The sequence below is a fragment of the Corvus cornix genome, chromosome 1A (genome assembly GCF_000738735.6).
Source record: "Corvus cornix cornix isolate S_Up_H32 chromosome 1A, ASM73873v5, whole genome shotgun sequence".
Classification (NCBI taxonomy): domain Eukaryota; kingdom Metazoa; phylum Chordata; class Aves; order Passeriformes; family Corvidae; genus Corvus; species Corvus cornix.
The window spans coordinates 70,012,265-70,027,937 of record NC_047057.1 but is presented as its reverse complement, the minus strand read 5'-3'; the positions used below and the strand labels follow the sequence as shown (position 1 = coordinate 70,027,937).

Genomic DNA, 15,673 nt, shown 5'->3' with positions numbered 1-15,673 from the left:
CGTGCACTGTGCTCAGGAAGCACAAGAAGGTGGGAGATGGAGTGGGGCAAGAGAACCAGCACAGGTCCCTCTGCAGCCCAGATCATTTTGTTTCACCTGCCCACCCGACTTCCTCCAGCCCTCAATCAAGCTTAGTAGTGACTGTCTACATTATAAACGTAGATATATTGACTAACTGATATATTGACTAATTAATTTATATATTGACTAATTAATTGCTGCCTCTACAAGGGTATGTCTACACACAGGTATCCAAATCACATAGTAACCACTTCATCCGAGCCAGGGTACTCGTGACATACCTGACCTCATGGGTCACAGTTTGCTGTTCTTCCTAATCCTGTAGTTTTGAAATACTAGTTATGGTCAAGGACTGGTGTTTATTTCCTTAGAGTTCAGGGCCACAACAACTATACATTATAACTCTAAGTAATGGTATTATCTTAAAAAATGGGATAGTTCAATACCTATATTTTACTTCAAAAAAGGTATTGTCAATGTTTTTGTTTTTCTCAAATGGGTTTATTTGAGCTGTTCCAAAGAAGAACTCTGCTCAGCTTAACCACTCCAAACCAGCATCTAGTTCGAAAGTGGAATCTGAACAGGCTTCTCTGGAGCATTCAGAGCTGCGTCCCACAGGTAAATTTTCATACAACCCTAGCATTGAACTTGTTCCTTTCAGACCACATTTCAGAGCCTGACCTCACTGTCAGGGTGCTCTTTTGAAGACCCAGAAGATTATCTTTTTCCTTCTTTACTTGAAACTGTAGTTATAACCTCATATCCCATTTAATTTGTTCTTCCCCATTCTCCACACAAGATTAGGAACACTTGTAGAGTCTTAACATATATCCTCTCTCAATTATATCATAGCTGAGCCACACATAGATAGCTCTTTTTATCTTCCCTCATATGTAAATTCCTCTGGTCCCCTGACCATTTTTGTTTCTCTTCTCTGAACTCTCTCTAATTTGTCAATATGTTTTTGGTAATTAAAATTCCTGCGACTAAATGCAATGTTCCATATGCCTTCATGCCAGATCCCTACAGATTTTCGGGAGAGGTCAGTGCTCACAGCTGGGGCCAAATTTCCAAAAGCACTTTGAGTGTTGAGAGCTTTTGAAACTATGGCTATAAAATATCATTATGGGAACTTCTGGTTAAGGAATGTTTGGAAGCCTTTTCTGCCATGTCTAAATGAAGCTGGGACTCTGTTAAAAATGTGGTGCTGTTAAAAATCTTGAGCAAATGAATATCTGCCTCCAATACCTTTAAGAAATCTGTCCTGTAGATGGGAAACTGTTGGTCCTTCTCAGTATCTTCTATTTCACAGTAATAAGATCAGGGGCATGTTAGGCTATAAACCTCCATGTAACTTTAAGTAAGCAAAGTGAAGTTTTAAAATCTACCTGAACAGTTAATTTGTAAAGCATTACAAATTACTTTAAAAGGAATTAATAGTCATGGAAAAATGGCACCCAAAGATGCTTACAGGTAAGGTGGATATCTGGACAAGCTTGCAAGGGTTTTTACACTTCACAAACAGTGCAGACATTGAGCAAAACTGAGTAAATAAATCAGGCTGAAGAGTAGGTTCAAGGTTTTTTTTTCCTATGAACAGTCATAATTTTTATAAATCTGTGTATTTAGATATTTTCTCAGTAGGAAAAAGCAAAACTATCTCTATTCTGTTGAATATTCATGGATTAACCAACACTGTCTGGCAGTAAGTTTTAGAGCTTCCTACAGACGAGTTCAGTTCTTAACTAGGTTCTTTGGGATCAGTTAGGATTTTATATTTTCTGTTTGGGAAAAGAAAGAAAAATGATTCAAATACCTTTTTCTAATTCTGCAGAGCACCCATATCTTTGACAGAACAGTTTGGATCACAAGTTTTTTAAAATCGTATGTCTAGGAGCCAACAGTGATTGATGTACGGTTTGGAACATGGTGCTTCAATGATACTGTTCACAGAAAAATACTTGTTTTCCTTCACAGTTACCTCTACAAAGCTTCATACTGGACAGTACTGAGAGGAAGGGAGGGAGAATTTTTTATTTTTGTTCAGGGAGAGGGCTTAAAATTGCAAAAGAGCTGCAGTTGGAAAATAAATTACAGAGCTTAAATAATCTGGATTCATTTCTTTGCTGCAGTAAACATATTCACTAGACAGTTAAAAAAATTGTTTATGATGTGCCTAATAGAGCCATTCTAGTTTATCAGTTAAATATGTATTCATAATTCTTTAAAAGGAATATTATTTACCCAGAAGACCAGAACAGTTTCTAAAAGAGATTTTCCAGTCCATAATGTAAATATGTATTTAGGACAAGTGCTGTGTGTACAGTATTAAAAAAAAAAATCCTCTGAATATCTCTTTGAAAAGTTATTACACATGTCCACTGCTGCAGCAAAGTTTTAAATATTCATATCTCAGCTGTTTTCTTTTTCAGATTTCTCAATTTGGCTTGAATATATTGTGGGTGAATTGCTCTGCAAGAGCTTCGTTTGTTGAACATTAACAGGCTTGTGTCCTAAAGGACTACTCACATGTGTCAAGCTACATATGTGCTTAAATCTCTACCAGATCAGGGACTTCATTTTGTGAGGTTAACTTAAATATCACATTTATGTGTAAAGGATGGTCTTACATGCTCGCAAATCAGTTGGGATGGCTCATCTACCTCTTGCCTCACTCTCCCCCCCATTTTCCCTTTGGCAAATTATCTGCACACAACATGCCTCCACTATTTAAGACTCTTCGATCTTCACTGGAGAGCCCTCACTGCTCTGCAAATCATCTTCAGAGAAAGCCCTTCAGAAGTTGTTGCCCAAGTCCATAATGCACAATTCTGGAAGGTGGCAGAGGCGGCTGTGAAGGGAGGGCGTGTCCCCGCTGTGGTGAGATGTTGAGCGTGTGTTGCCCTTTCTCTGTGACACCAACCAAAGCCAGGTGATAGGGGCAACGCTTGGAAGAGAGAAAGAGGGCAAGTCACCATAAATTCTCTTTGTGGTTGGCCTGGGCACCAGAGAACTGTCTGTGGAGACCTGTCACACCCAGTTGGAGGTGAAAGTTGGTCAGGGGGATCCCTCTCACTTGAAGAACATGTTGAGGGTTTGGAAAATTTTGGAAAATGTTGGGGTTTTTTTAACCACAATTAAAAAGGACAAAATTCTTACAAGAAACACAAGACTATGTATAGGCTTTTGGAAATTAAAAAGAATAACATTTTTTAAAAAAGGAATGAAAGCCCAGCTCGGTTTTCCTCACCATGTACCTTGCATAAACTTGCTGGAAATTCAGTTTGTCATTAATAAAGCTGTATGGGATAAAAGTGGGTTTATTGCTGTATTACTTAGCGTTAATATTTTTGTTTGATCGGTGTACAACTGTAGCAAACCTGAGTTGGGGTATGTTATACCAATTTGGCAGTCTGGAAATGGTTATGCAATGTGACAGATTAAACAGACAGTCATCACTACTACTAAGGATTATTTTCTCCAGTAACCACTCTAACACAGGCTTGAATACATATTAGACATGACTCCTTTCTTAAATATCCATCTGTGCAGGATGTTATTCCTTTTTAATTTCATTAATTGAAATTTTAAACTTTATACCGTTTTCAATTGATTTGCGTTTTCCTAAGTACTACAGAGATTTAGGAATCAAAAGTTAATTTTTCTTTTCATCTCCATGATGAAGTGGTTTGGTTTTATTTTTTTCTTTCAGTAACATTGTAAAAATTTGTGTCTTCAGGTCATGGAAGCAAAGTTTTCATTGACTTCACCAGAATTTTTGGCTGTTTCAACTATGTTAAGGTTTTAACCGAACCCAACAAGCACAAAATCATCACAATTTGGTAAATTTAAATTTATAACATCATGGCAGATACAAGGAGAAAGTACGGTGTGCCTAAGCAAACATTTCTCATGTTTTTATTATTTCACTTTAAAGTCTGTTAAATTCTCAGTAGAGGAGGGTGGGCTTTTTATATGAAAACTGACAGCTGTCTTGAATTTCAAAAATGCAAATATAGATCCAAATTTTGAAATAGTCTGAAGTTCTTCCAATAAAGTAAAAGCAGTAAAAACTGCATGTGCTTATTGCAAAACAATCAGCCTGAACCTTTTTCAAAACTGAATATATTTGCATGCAGAATTCCCATCTTTTCCAAAACCGTTGTTGTGGAATCAGCCATGATATTTTTTGTCAACATTTTTATTGAAATAGATGCTGAGGTTTATACTGAAAATAAAGTTTTAATTACACAAAAGAAAAAAAAAAAAAGAAGATAAGCAAGAATTTTATCTAAAATTCTAGTTAAAACCCCCTGAAAATCATCTTAAACTTTATGCAAAGATCAGCATCTTCTTCAAAATTGCTTTTTCATTTTTGAGATCCATTTCAGAATGAATTTTTCCTTGTTTTCTGTGTGGTTTTCTATCTGACTTCCCTCTGTATTTGATTGACCAGGGTTGCAATAAAGAGCAACAGAAAATCCTCCATTATGTCAAGGCTTGTTTAGTTATTTTATTGTTTTAACTGTTATGATCTCTTTGGGTAAGAAATTCTCTTCTCTGAATTTCATTTGAAGATTGGGAAACTGATTAGGATATTATCTCCACTGACCTTTCTTTCCTTTTTTTGAGGAATGCATGGCCAGCAGCACCATCTGGACTTGCTCTGTGAGTGTCTGTGCATGTTGTTCATTCTGACTTACCTCACATTCTGTTCTGCTCTATGCAGATCAGAGGCAACAATCTTCTCTCAGTGGATAAATGCAGTATTTTTTCAAAGGCAAATATGTATATAAGGCAGAGGCTCTGTGCTGCAGGTTTAAGGCCTTCCAGTACAGGCTTGTAAAGGCTTTTTTAAAGATAATATGATCACTGTGCCCAAACCTCGCTCTTATTTAGAAATGTTCCATTCATATACCTGAAGACTTGCTTTGAAGCCACTTTCTATACATTGCACGGAACTTTGTTTTGATGATTATCTTAACCATTAAATTTTAACCTGGGGATTACTAATAATGCTGTTAACACCTTAATATCTTGATGTTTCTATGGCCCTTTAAAACTTGATTAATGCCCTTATGTTTGATATTTCAAATCTCTTCCTCTCCTGTGGCTCTTGTCACGAATTGGATGTGGTGTTCTCCACTTTTCCCAAAGGGAGAATCTGCTTAGTTATTCCTAGGAGGTTGGTGAGCCTGCTTAAACACAAACATATTGCCCTATTTAATCAGTTTCTTGATCTTGTATTTCTTGTTATCTATTTGTTTTCTACTTTAGTAGTTATTGCAAGTAGCCCGAGGAAATATTAAACTGGTAAAGCTCTTCTGCTTCTAGGTCATCGGTTTTCATCTGTATAAAGTTGATCAGCACCAGACAGTAAATCCATACAGAGAAAAGGTGATTTCTAACCAGTAGATGGTGTGAATTTATATCTATTAAAATAGACATGTTGACTGTGAGATCTAAAGGGGTTACATCCATGCTCATTGAATTTAATGACAGAACTTCAGTTTCTAGTGCTGGGAGCAGGTTCAGACTTGACTTTGCAGATGACAAAGATGCATATGCAAATTGTCCTGTAATTTTTCTTGTTTTACATAACTGGGAGTGCCATGTATTTTTGTTTGACTTCTTTCATAATGCATAGAACTTGGAATAAGTGTTCTATCTTAAAATTGGATTCCATTAAAACAACAGCAGGCTTAATATTTTTTAGTTATTCCCTGTAAAAAAAAAATCGGTCTACAAATAAATTATTTTTTTTAATTTTAATTGCTAGTCTGACACAAAAACTTCTCTTACCATTGCACAACCTATCCCCTGTTAGTAGAAAGGTTCTGTGTGCCCCATTAGGCTGCCTCCCATGACAGTGGTTCTTCAAGGTTCCTTATATGGGATATACCATTGATGCCATGACATCTTGCAGCATTTTGTGTAGATAAACCTTACTTTAATGGAACCCATTCTGGTGATATTTCTTACTTTGGAGTAGAGTCCAGGCTACTGATCCCAGCTACCGCACCCTACAGGGGTGAGTGAACTATGACTTTGTGCTTCACATAATTCTGTAAAGCTTTTTTCTTCCTTTTTTTTTTTTGCCCCTGGAAAAACAAAGAAACCTCATAAAGCTCCATGATTTCTGAGACATATTTCAGTGTTGGTTTTGTGCTATTCCAGTTTCTTTGTTGTTAACCAGATCGAGCCAGCTTGTAACTGAGAAAGTAACAGTGGTGCCACCAGACTGCAATCTGTCAAGCCCTCCTAAAAACCTTTAATTGCTTATGTAGCCTTACTCTCTCTCTTTAAAGAGTCCCTGAGCTGCATCCCTGCTGCATTTTGATAAAAGTTCTCCTCACGCCCCCTGTGAATGTCAATAATTGCATGAGAACACAGGAGTATCTTCTTGAGGATTCCAGAAAGAGCCGTCGAGTGCAGGGCATCTCTCTTTGTCAACCCACGAAAGCAAAATATGTAAATGAAAGCTGTGGAAGAGTTCTTGAATGTGTGTTCTTTGCCATTTCCCTCGTGGGAGCTGTTGCCTTATTTTCAGCATTTTTTAAGCTGTGTGCTGAAGTTCCGTAGGACCATCCCTAAGAAGCTCTTCTTATTTTGTATTGGGTATGTAGCTTGTGGAGCCCACCCTGTGGTATTTCAGCACTTTGGCTGCAGCACGGTGTCTTCAAAAAGAGGGCTGGTCGGGTTAAGTAAGGACTTAGATGACATCACAACGTTCCCTCACAGTGGTGGTGGCATCAAAGTGCCTCGTTTGCAGAAACATCAGTGTTCTGTTAATCTGCTTCTTCCCACTTCAATAAAGAACCTTTCATCCAACAGCTAATTTGACCTTGGAAAACCTGCAAAGCTCATTTTCTTCTGTTGCAAAAGTGCCTCGTCCTTTCTATCTTCTTACATAACAATCCCACACAATGCTTAAATTTTACTTCAGATGAAGTATCTATTTCCACCACTTTACTATATTCACTCACCTATTTCTTATCACCTTTTTCAGCCAGAGGAACTTTGAATTGAATTTATTAGTATGTATATATCTAGAAGGAACCCAAACACTGATTTTTCTATTGGGTTTCAAGTATGAAGACTTGGTCAAATTATAACTTCATAGAAAATCTCAGTAAAAATAAATATGTGCATACAGATTGTTAATACTTGTCCAAAAAAGGTTTTGGTGGTTTGCTTTGTTTTTAACTCATGAAAATAAAAACATACAGATTGTTGACACTTCCCCAAAAGGGTGGGTTTGCTTTGCTTTTAACTAATGAAAATAAAACATACTGACTAAAGTCAGAATATTTTTATTTAGAAATGCCACTGCAGTCCCTCACAGTAGAATTCCTTGGGAGATTAATTGGGAGTTCAACTTTCCTTTCAGGCAATATTTGCTGTAATGTCCACATTCCCTTCTTAGGTAATGCATCTTAATAAGAATTCCATATTGTTACATGTGATGGGAAAAGACAAAGACCCCCAGTCTTTGGGGTGACAGAAAACATGACATGGACTATAGTTCCCTTGAAGGTCTGTGATAGTAAAGATCAGTATTTTTACTTGGTAAGAAAAACTGCATTTTTGATATTGGCAAAAAATAGTGCTGAAAGATTCATCTGGTTGAAAACATAACTTTCCCACAGGGAAAAAAAATATATAATTGGGAAATTTCATTCATTTAAAAGTGGAATTATCCTTATTTTAAATTACTGCAATGAGAATCTTATGAACATTCTTTAACCTCCTTTTAAAGTGCAACAAATATTAATTCTGTCACGAGGTGTTCCACTCCACAGCAGATATCTATCCTGGGCTTTAACTCTCTATTCCTGGCAAGAACATCTAGAACTTTGATTTTTCATTATATCCTACTCTGGTCTTTGAAATTTACCCCTTTCAGCCATAGGCGCAGTAACACTTATGTTCCTAGAACAGAATTTTCTACAAATATGGTAAGTTTCCACAAATATTTAAGACTATCATAAAAGTACAAACAATTACAAAAAAATCTTTTTGAAAAATGGATAAGTAAGCTTCTCACCATCCTAGCTGAATACAAGTGTATTGTTGACACTAGTTTATGCTGGCATGAATCTCATTTCACAGTGAAAGTATCTGTGGCATGAAGCAGTATCATGTATCTTTAGGGTTTTTTTCATTAACAAATTGACAATTTAACTTTTACAGGGGTTTCTTTCCAATATTATTTAACAGACTGAGAAACCCTTGATCCAATCCAGTGAGTGTTTATGCATTTTGCACAAAACAGTCACTTAGCAAATGAGAGAAGTTTGCTGGGAGTGAAGAACAAACCTGACTTACCTCCCATCCTATCTCTAGGGTATGACCCTCCCCAGGAACAGGGCTCCTGGCAGTACCAGAGACCTCCCATGGACTCACCTTGGAATAGCCCAGGAACACAAGGTAAGAGAACTCCCGTTCCACAGGCATGAACATGAGATATTTACATTACGTTTTGTAATGGGACGTGGGTGATGTGTGTGGGTTCGAATTTTCTTGAGCTCATGAAGACAACTCCAGTTTTCACACCTCCTTATCCAGTCGCTGAGACACTAAAAAAAAAGTGATGGTGACAACCCTCCCAACATTTCTGACCAGATTTTTTAGTTATAGATGATCAGGTCATGTCTTGTACACTCAATATTTTCCACATGGGTCAGGGATTTTTGGCACATACAGTTTGGAAGGTGCTCCTTGGGACTTCTTACCAGTGATCCTTGGTGGAATTCCTTGATAAGGGGATGTTCCCCTGAACTGACACATTCCATGCAGCAAAGAGGAGACAGCTTTGTTTTAGTCAATAACAAAACCTCAGTTGTCTAAGTAGAAACTAGTCCAGTTAATAAAGACATTAGTCAAACCACAGCTTCCTAGAGTTTCTCACACACCAAACTGGGATCTACAGAGGATTTGTGAACTCCTGCATTTACTCTCTATCTCAGAAGAACAAACATTTTCCTTGAGCTAGCCTTACGTATCTCAATTTCCCAACTGTATGCACCCATAACTGTGCCTTTCCTGGCTTCTGTAGGTGTTATAAGGATAAATATATTAATTAGAGATTTTGGCATACCTCAGGGAACAGAGCTTTGGAGCACACAAGTATCTAAGGTTCAATCTACCATGTTTTAACGTATAACAACACCTGTAGATTGTCCTAAAGGAAATTCCTGTACTCTGCGTCTGTGGAGCTTAGCGGTTATGGTAAGGAGAAAAAAAATTTACTCTTATGGATGAAGATAATCAATTCACCTTGCTGGTATATGTGATTCCTTGTATTGGTTTATTTAGAAGCCTTCAGGAGATAAGCACATTTCTTTTTGCAGGAACCTCCTCGGGAAACAAAAGTATCCCAGATGCTAACACACCTGGTAGCACATTCATAGAGCTGGCCTCTCACAGCCACATAGGTAAGCTCTTTTTGTTCCATATTTTATTAAAAAGAATTCTTTGCTAAGGAGATTTAATCAAATAATTACACATAGCAAAGAGAAAAAAAAGCTAATACAGTAACATAAACTAGTAATATAGAGATATAAACAGCTAATAGAAAAGCTGATTGGCACCTGCATTGAGGAAAGAGGTGCAACAGCCTCTGACACCCCAAACTGAAGCTGACCCTTCACTACAGAGGAAGCACAGCACAGCTTTGTAATGACCAGTGTGGGAGCACAGCAGAGGCTCCTGTTTGTCCACACAGTTGTTTGCTAAGCAACCAAAAATAAATGCACACTCTCAGCTACAGTTTGACCGTTCCTAAGCATGATGAGGGTCTGAATTCTTAAACAAATCAGAGAGATCAAGGTCACAAAAACCTCACAGACCCTCAGGCTGTTTATTCTCTCCCTCATGTTTTCCCTTCTACACCATGTTTCTGGGGCTACTTCTGGATGGGGTCAGAGGATTCTTCAGCCTATAAACAACCCAAAACCACACCCAAAAGTTGCATGCACATTTAGGAGGGACAGTGTGTAGTAATGGTGGGGTGAAGGATGGTTCAGAGGCTATTTATGCTGAGTTGTTGCTGAAAGAAATGTTCTTTGAAATTATACTTAGGCATTAGATTTTCTTGTGTCTCCTGCTCTCTACTCTTTCACCCCACTTTCCATCCATACCTCCTTCAGCTGTGGCTAAGCTTAAAATTTCAGTTCTCCAGCTGGAATTACTAAGGACTGGATTTTTGGTTTTGATTTTAGTTTGGGGTTTTTTAATTCAGTTTTCCCTAGCTGGCATGTGGAATGTATTTCAACAGATGGTCATGGAGTTTTAAATGTTGTGAGTGGATTTTTAATAAGTCTGACTAATTTTATGATCATTGCAGTTCATGTGCACTCAACATTCCCACCAACCTCGACTGGAAGTGTTGGATATGAAAAAATGTCATATTGCACTCAGCCAATGTAACTCTGGCAGTGTAGATGAATAAGGGGATTCTGGCTTCACACTCTGGGCTGTAAGAGCCAGGTTCAATTGTTTCCCTCTACTCAGTTGAGTTAAATGCATTGTGGGACTTTTTTATCCCAGCATCAGGTATTGGTCACAGCCGGAGGCAGAGTTAGAGTACTTGTCTGATCAGTGATGACAAATCCCATGTTTCTCAAGGTGGTGTGATTTGTGGGTAACTCCAGCCTCTTACCTCACTGCATAAAAAATCCTAACATCACAGCTAACTCCTGCTCATTTTTCCTCTTTCCAATCTGAGGGCTTTCTCTCCTCGCTTCTTTAAATTCAGTGAATGAAATCACAGCACCTCTTTGAAACCTTACCTGTTGTTGTCTCTGTGCCAGAACATAACACGTCATGGAGAGATGGCTTACAGCTATGCCTTACAAAGCTGAGGTGGGAAAAGATTCTCTGCCCATTGTCAAATATTCTTGCTGCAGTATTGCCACAGCAGAGATACACTGTCCTCCTGCATTTTCTTCCTGTTGACAAGTTCACATCTCAGGCCATCTGTCCTGATGTGATAAAGTGTTTGGTCACACTGCAAGACAGAGAGGATCATCAGGGCATGTCTCCCTGAACCAGCTGCTAAGAAAATATCCATCAGCAAGTCCACAAAATGGTAAAATGTAATTGTAACTGAGAGAGTGCACCTTCAAATCTCTTCTCTGCTTATTTGTTGGGGTTTTCTTGAATTTTGTTTACCACTGACAAGTTTAATCTAGCAGCACTTTACAAACCCCCTTTTGGCAGCCGTAGGAATATATTTCAAGCAGGTTTTGTTTGATATCTACAAGAAGTCTCTGTTCAGTTTATGTAATAAGACAAACATATGCAAATCCATCCTTGGATCCTGTGAATTATATGCCTGGAATCAGTAAGCAACACAGTAAAAGCTCACTAAGTTGCTTCTTACCTATCCACATATCCCATAAAACTGACATAAAAAACAATGGTTTCTTTACCATTTCTCAGCAAATATTTAATAGCAGCTACAGTATTTTGGAAGGCCTCACATTATTGCAACTTCTTGACTTTTTGCAAAATGTAATGAGATTGATTCTTTATAAAAAAATGCTTCACAACATTTATTATTGCTCTGCAGTGCAAATATGAGCGTAAATAAATAATTTTGAACCGTATTATCAGGCAAATGTAGCTGTTGAGATGAATACATTGGTTTTGTGTGAGTATTTCTTCATCTGCTCTGTCATTTTTCACAATTTGGTAATTAACTGATAACTACTGACTTATTATTCAATCTCTTAGAACATTTTCGAAATGGGATATGTGCCTAGGACTAGATCTACAGCCCTCATTAAGAGCTAAATTCACAACAGATCACAAGGCTCGCTGTTTCCAGCACCTTCAGCCTCCAACGCCTTCTGCCGGAATGTACAACCCCAAATGGACTGCAGGCTGCTTAAGATGAGGGCAATTGGGTCCTAAAACTTAGGTCCAGAAAAGTCTATATAAGCATAAAGAAAGCTGAGTCATCCAAAGTAACCTCTTCAAACAGCAGTGGATATGGAAGTGTGAAACCCCGATCCTCTGCCATGCCTTGACCAACCCTGAGTCTTGCTGACTTTGATACCCACATCCATCCCACGTCACAACATATGGTGGAGCAAAAAGTCACTTCTGCCTCTTTCGTTCCATCACATGCCCAGAGGACTGAGCCTGGGCAGTGAAAGATCTGGGTTTTCATTCCTGCTTTGTAAAAAAGTGTGTGAACCTGTGACTCTCCATGAACCTGTCTGAATCTCTCACTGGCCCATCCATCCCACTCAGCCTGTCATGAATAAGAACTAAAGATAACAGAAAGGTGGGGGGGATGGAGAACACAAGCATTGGCACCACTCTCTTCTCTACTGGCAATGGGTCCTGTTGGGAAGTGGAGAAATCCAGGGGCTACTCCCTGTCCCAGGAAATACTTATCACAGTGTGACTACAGACCTACACACGTGTGTAGTCGCGCACAGACTGGTGCAAGTCTGCTCCCCATTGGCTACAAAGTCTTACTCACGGATCGTTTTCCTCCTTGGTCTAATGTATGTTTATTATTCCATACAAAGCTTCAACAAGAAGGACTGAGCAAGATCATAATTCCGGAATACCTGTTAGCATAATGGTTGGAGTTTTGCCCTGGAAGATGCAGGCTTGTTTATGCTCGGCGAGAGAAAAGAATTGAACCCACGTTTCCCATATGAATGCTCTAATCAGTGAACCCATTTAACAGAAGAATGGAGCCAATCTAGCAGGAGTGCTCAGAAAATGAGTAATGGGACAGGTCCTGCCAGCCAGATACATAGAAGAGTGACTAAGGTGTCTGCCTTCTGCTGCTATTGAATCTGACCCTTATTCCATGCTTTGATCAGGGATCGTTCCTTCCTTCCCTGAATAAGGGTAACAGACTGTTTTGCAATTGCGACGTGTAAGAATTGACCCTCCTTACAAGATTTTTCTTTGCTGCAGAGACTGTAAGGGTAGACCTAGCATCTGCTGCACACTGCTGCTTTTTCCCATTACTCCCTTCAGCATATTTGTTTCAAAATAGCTGTAGGAATTAGCATTACATCTACTGCCAGGAAACCAGAGTTTGTCAACACTCTCTGGTGGAATGCCTTCTATTGTTCAAATGCTGATTTGCTGAAAACAAACTGCCCATCAGTCACTTTCACCTAAGAGATAAAACTAAAAAGGACTTCCACTTTTCATAGGTTGCTTGTTTGTTTGATGGATTTTAACAAAATGTAAGGTTTATATAAAGTAAAATTTATTTAAATTGGAGAAAAATATTTTTGGCTTTTCACACCTATGTAGGACGCCGTATGACAGCCCTGTTCTCCAGGTATGTGTTTATAGAATCTTTTTCAGATGCATCACAAAGTCATTTGGGATTAGATACTCAATTTCTTAAGCTTGTCAAGTTAGTTGCACTACTTTTACTGGAAACTGTTTAAACAACTCCTACAAGTGTTCAGAAATATTCTTGTAAGTTTTCAGCTGAAGGTTTTCCAGGGGCAGTTAGTAACCTTTTTTTCTTTTTTTTTTTTACCTCTCACCAGAATACTCTGAATCTTAAAAACTTTAGCTCCTCCAGCTCTTTGATATTCATCCTTTCATTATATCTATAAAAATATTCAAATCCTTTACCCACAGCGTTAGACAAGCAAAGTTCAAGATTTTGGGGAACTTCTGTTTTCACATGTCAAGCTAATTGAAAAGTATCCAGCTACTATAATAGGCTCAGCCTATCATACCCACCCTCATGCCCTTAGGACATGTTAGCTTGCTTCCAGCACTGTCCTAAGTTGTGGCTGCTGTGCTGCAGAGCAGCTTGGAGCACAGACACACAGCTTCTTAGAGCATTTTAAATTTTCTCTTATGAGGTAGGGTCTCCCTTCTCCTGACCAACCTACTGGTGCTTTGTTATATCAGTTCCAATTTGCATTCATATTTCTTGTACCAGGATGACCTGAATTATACACAGCATTTCAGGTCTCGCCAGGTGTTGTATGCTTGCACGGTATCATTAATCACCTTTCCAGCTCAAATGCCTGCATTTCCCTGTCTTGTTGCTGCCTCACATCTGTGGTTCAAAGTCATTCTTCCTTCTCTTTTTCATGTTCAGTGCAGAGCATACAGAACAACTGGGGTTTTTTTGGCTTCTAAAAGCCTCGTACTTCCACTTGCTCTTTTTTTTGTTGTTGTTCTAGATGTGGTTCTAATGTTGTTCCATACTGCTCATGTCTCCCAAAATTATCATCAACATTCTCCAGTGTTTTGCTCTTGTTATTAAGCTGGGTTCAGTAGTGAAAGCAGGAAATTAAACCAGCTTAAGGCAGAACAAGCAGAGCAAGCCACAGAAGTCCTGCCTTCAGCCACAACCTTGTCTACAGCGCTGCACTGGTAGGAAAGGCTTCCACTTCTGTCTAAAAGCCACGATGCTCTTGTGTTCCAGTCTAAAGGGAAGGAAGTTTCTCAGCTCACTCAGCATGTTACCTGTATCCAATACAGAGAGTAATTTTATTATTTTCTGTGTAAAAATTAAGGTTTACATTAATGTTCACTCCATGTACCAGCTCTCTGTGGAGCCCGCTCCAGCGATCCTGTAGTTCTCTTTATCTGAACATATTAACATCTTTAATTTTGCATCAGTGAGATACATAAAAATTATTTTTCCTGCCTGTGCAAACCTTCAGCCTCCTGCTTTGCCCTTGCCTGCTCAATATTTTTACCATTACTCAGAGCTGATGACAGCTTCTCACTTAGTTGATAGACTGAATTTTAATTTATTTTTGCTGAAATATAAAATTTATTTATTTCAGAATATCTGATTTTCTGCGGGGAAAAAAATCAGTTCTGAAAAACTAAAAATATGCATTCTGGGGTGGAAGTAGGGGCTGCATGATAGATAATAATTCCTCTTTGCAAAAGTTTAGCAAGTCTCAGATCAGCACATTTTAGAATTAGAATTAAATTAGAATTTTTTAGTACTATTCTGTGACCCAAAATACTATAAAGTCTTGAAAAACAAACTTGACAGGCAAAATGTGCTCTGTTTGTATAGATTTTGTTAAGCAAAGGAGTGAAGTGTTCTATGGGTACCTATGCTCTCCACTAACAATTAGCAGATTTCATAATGAGTTGATCAGCTGACAACACCTACAGAAAACAGACGGTAACAACATTTAGTTACTTCCAAAAAACCTATCAAAGCCCAAAATTTATGAAGTAGAAGTTTGAAGTCAAATAGCAGTCCCTGGAAAATTCTACTACCAGAAATATTTTTTCGGCAATTCTAAGAAGTGATATGGGAAGTATTCAAATCATTGCACAGGGCTTCAGCTACATATCTTACACTGGCTTCAGTGGGAATCATGCAGTGAAATCCCCACTTATTGCTTTGAAAATGTACCCCTTAGTGTTTCATGTCATGCTGAGAGACAGAGCAGTGATCCAAGGTCCAGATCCACAGCAGGTAGCAGTACACACAATGTGCCAGAGTACTGTAAGGCACCACTGTGTTAAAATATGCAGGCTTTAACTTAAAATGACAGAAATCAAGGGCATTTCAAATTAAGGTTCCTAACAGCCTCCTCCCCTTTGTCCCATTTAGTGACGGTCATACCTTTAGAGCTCTAATGTGTAAAGTTTTTTTTTGTCTTCTTCCTTTTCT

At 38.4% G+C, this 15,673-nt stretch overlaps 1 long non-coding RNA gene across 5 annotated transcripts in view; it reads left to right on the top strand.

Annotated features, from left to right (window-relative positions):
* Nucleotides 1-15,673, top strand: part of LOC104692270 — a 128,239-nt gene that overhangs the window by 82,320 nt on the left and 30,246 nt on the right. For 3 of the 5 annotated variants that reach the window (XR_005604548.1, XR_005604547.1, XR_005604544.1), the window contains exons 5-7: nucleotides 8,368-8,451; nucleotides 9,375-9,458; nucleotides 11,855-13,342. This is a non-coding gene — a long non-coding RNA (uncharacterized LOC104692270). Of the gene's footprint in view, nucleotides 1-4,653; nucleotides 4,690-8,367; nucleotides 8,452-9,374; nucleotides 9,459-11,854; nucleotides 13,343-15,673 lie in introns of all 5 variants that reach the window. The other 2 variants (XR_005604546.1, XR_005604545.1) reach the window with 2 other exon arrangements.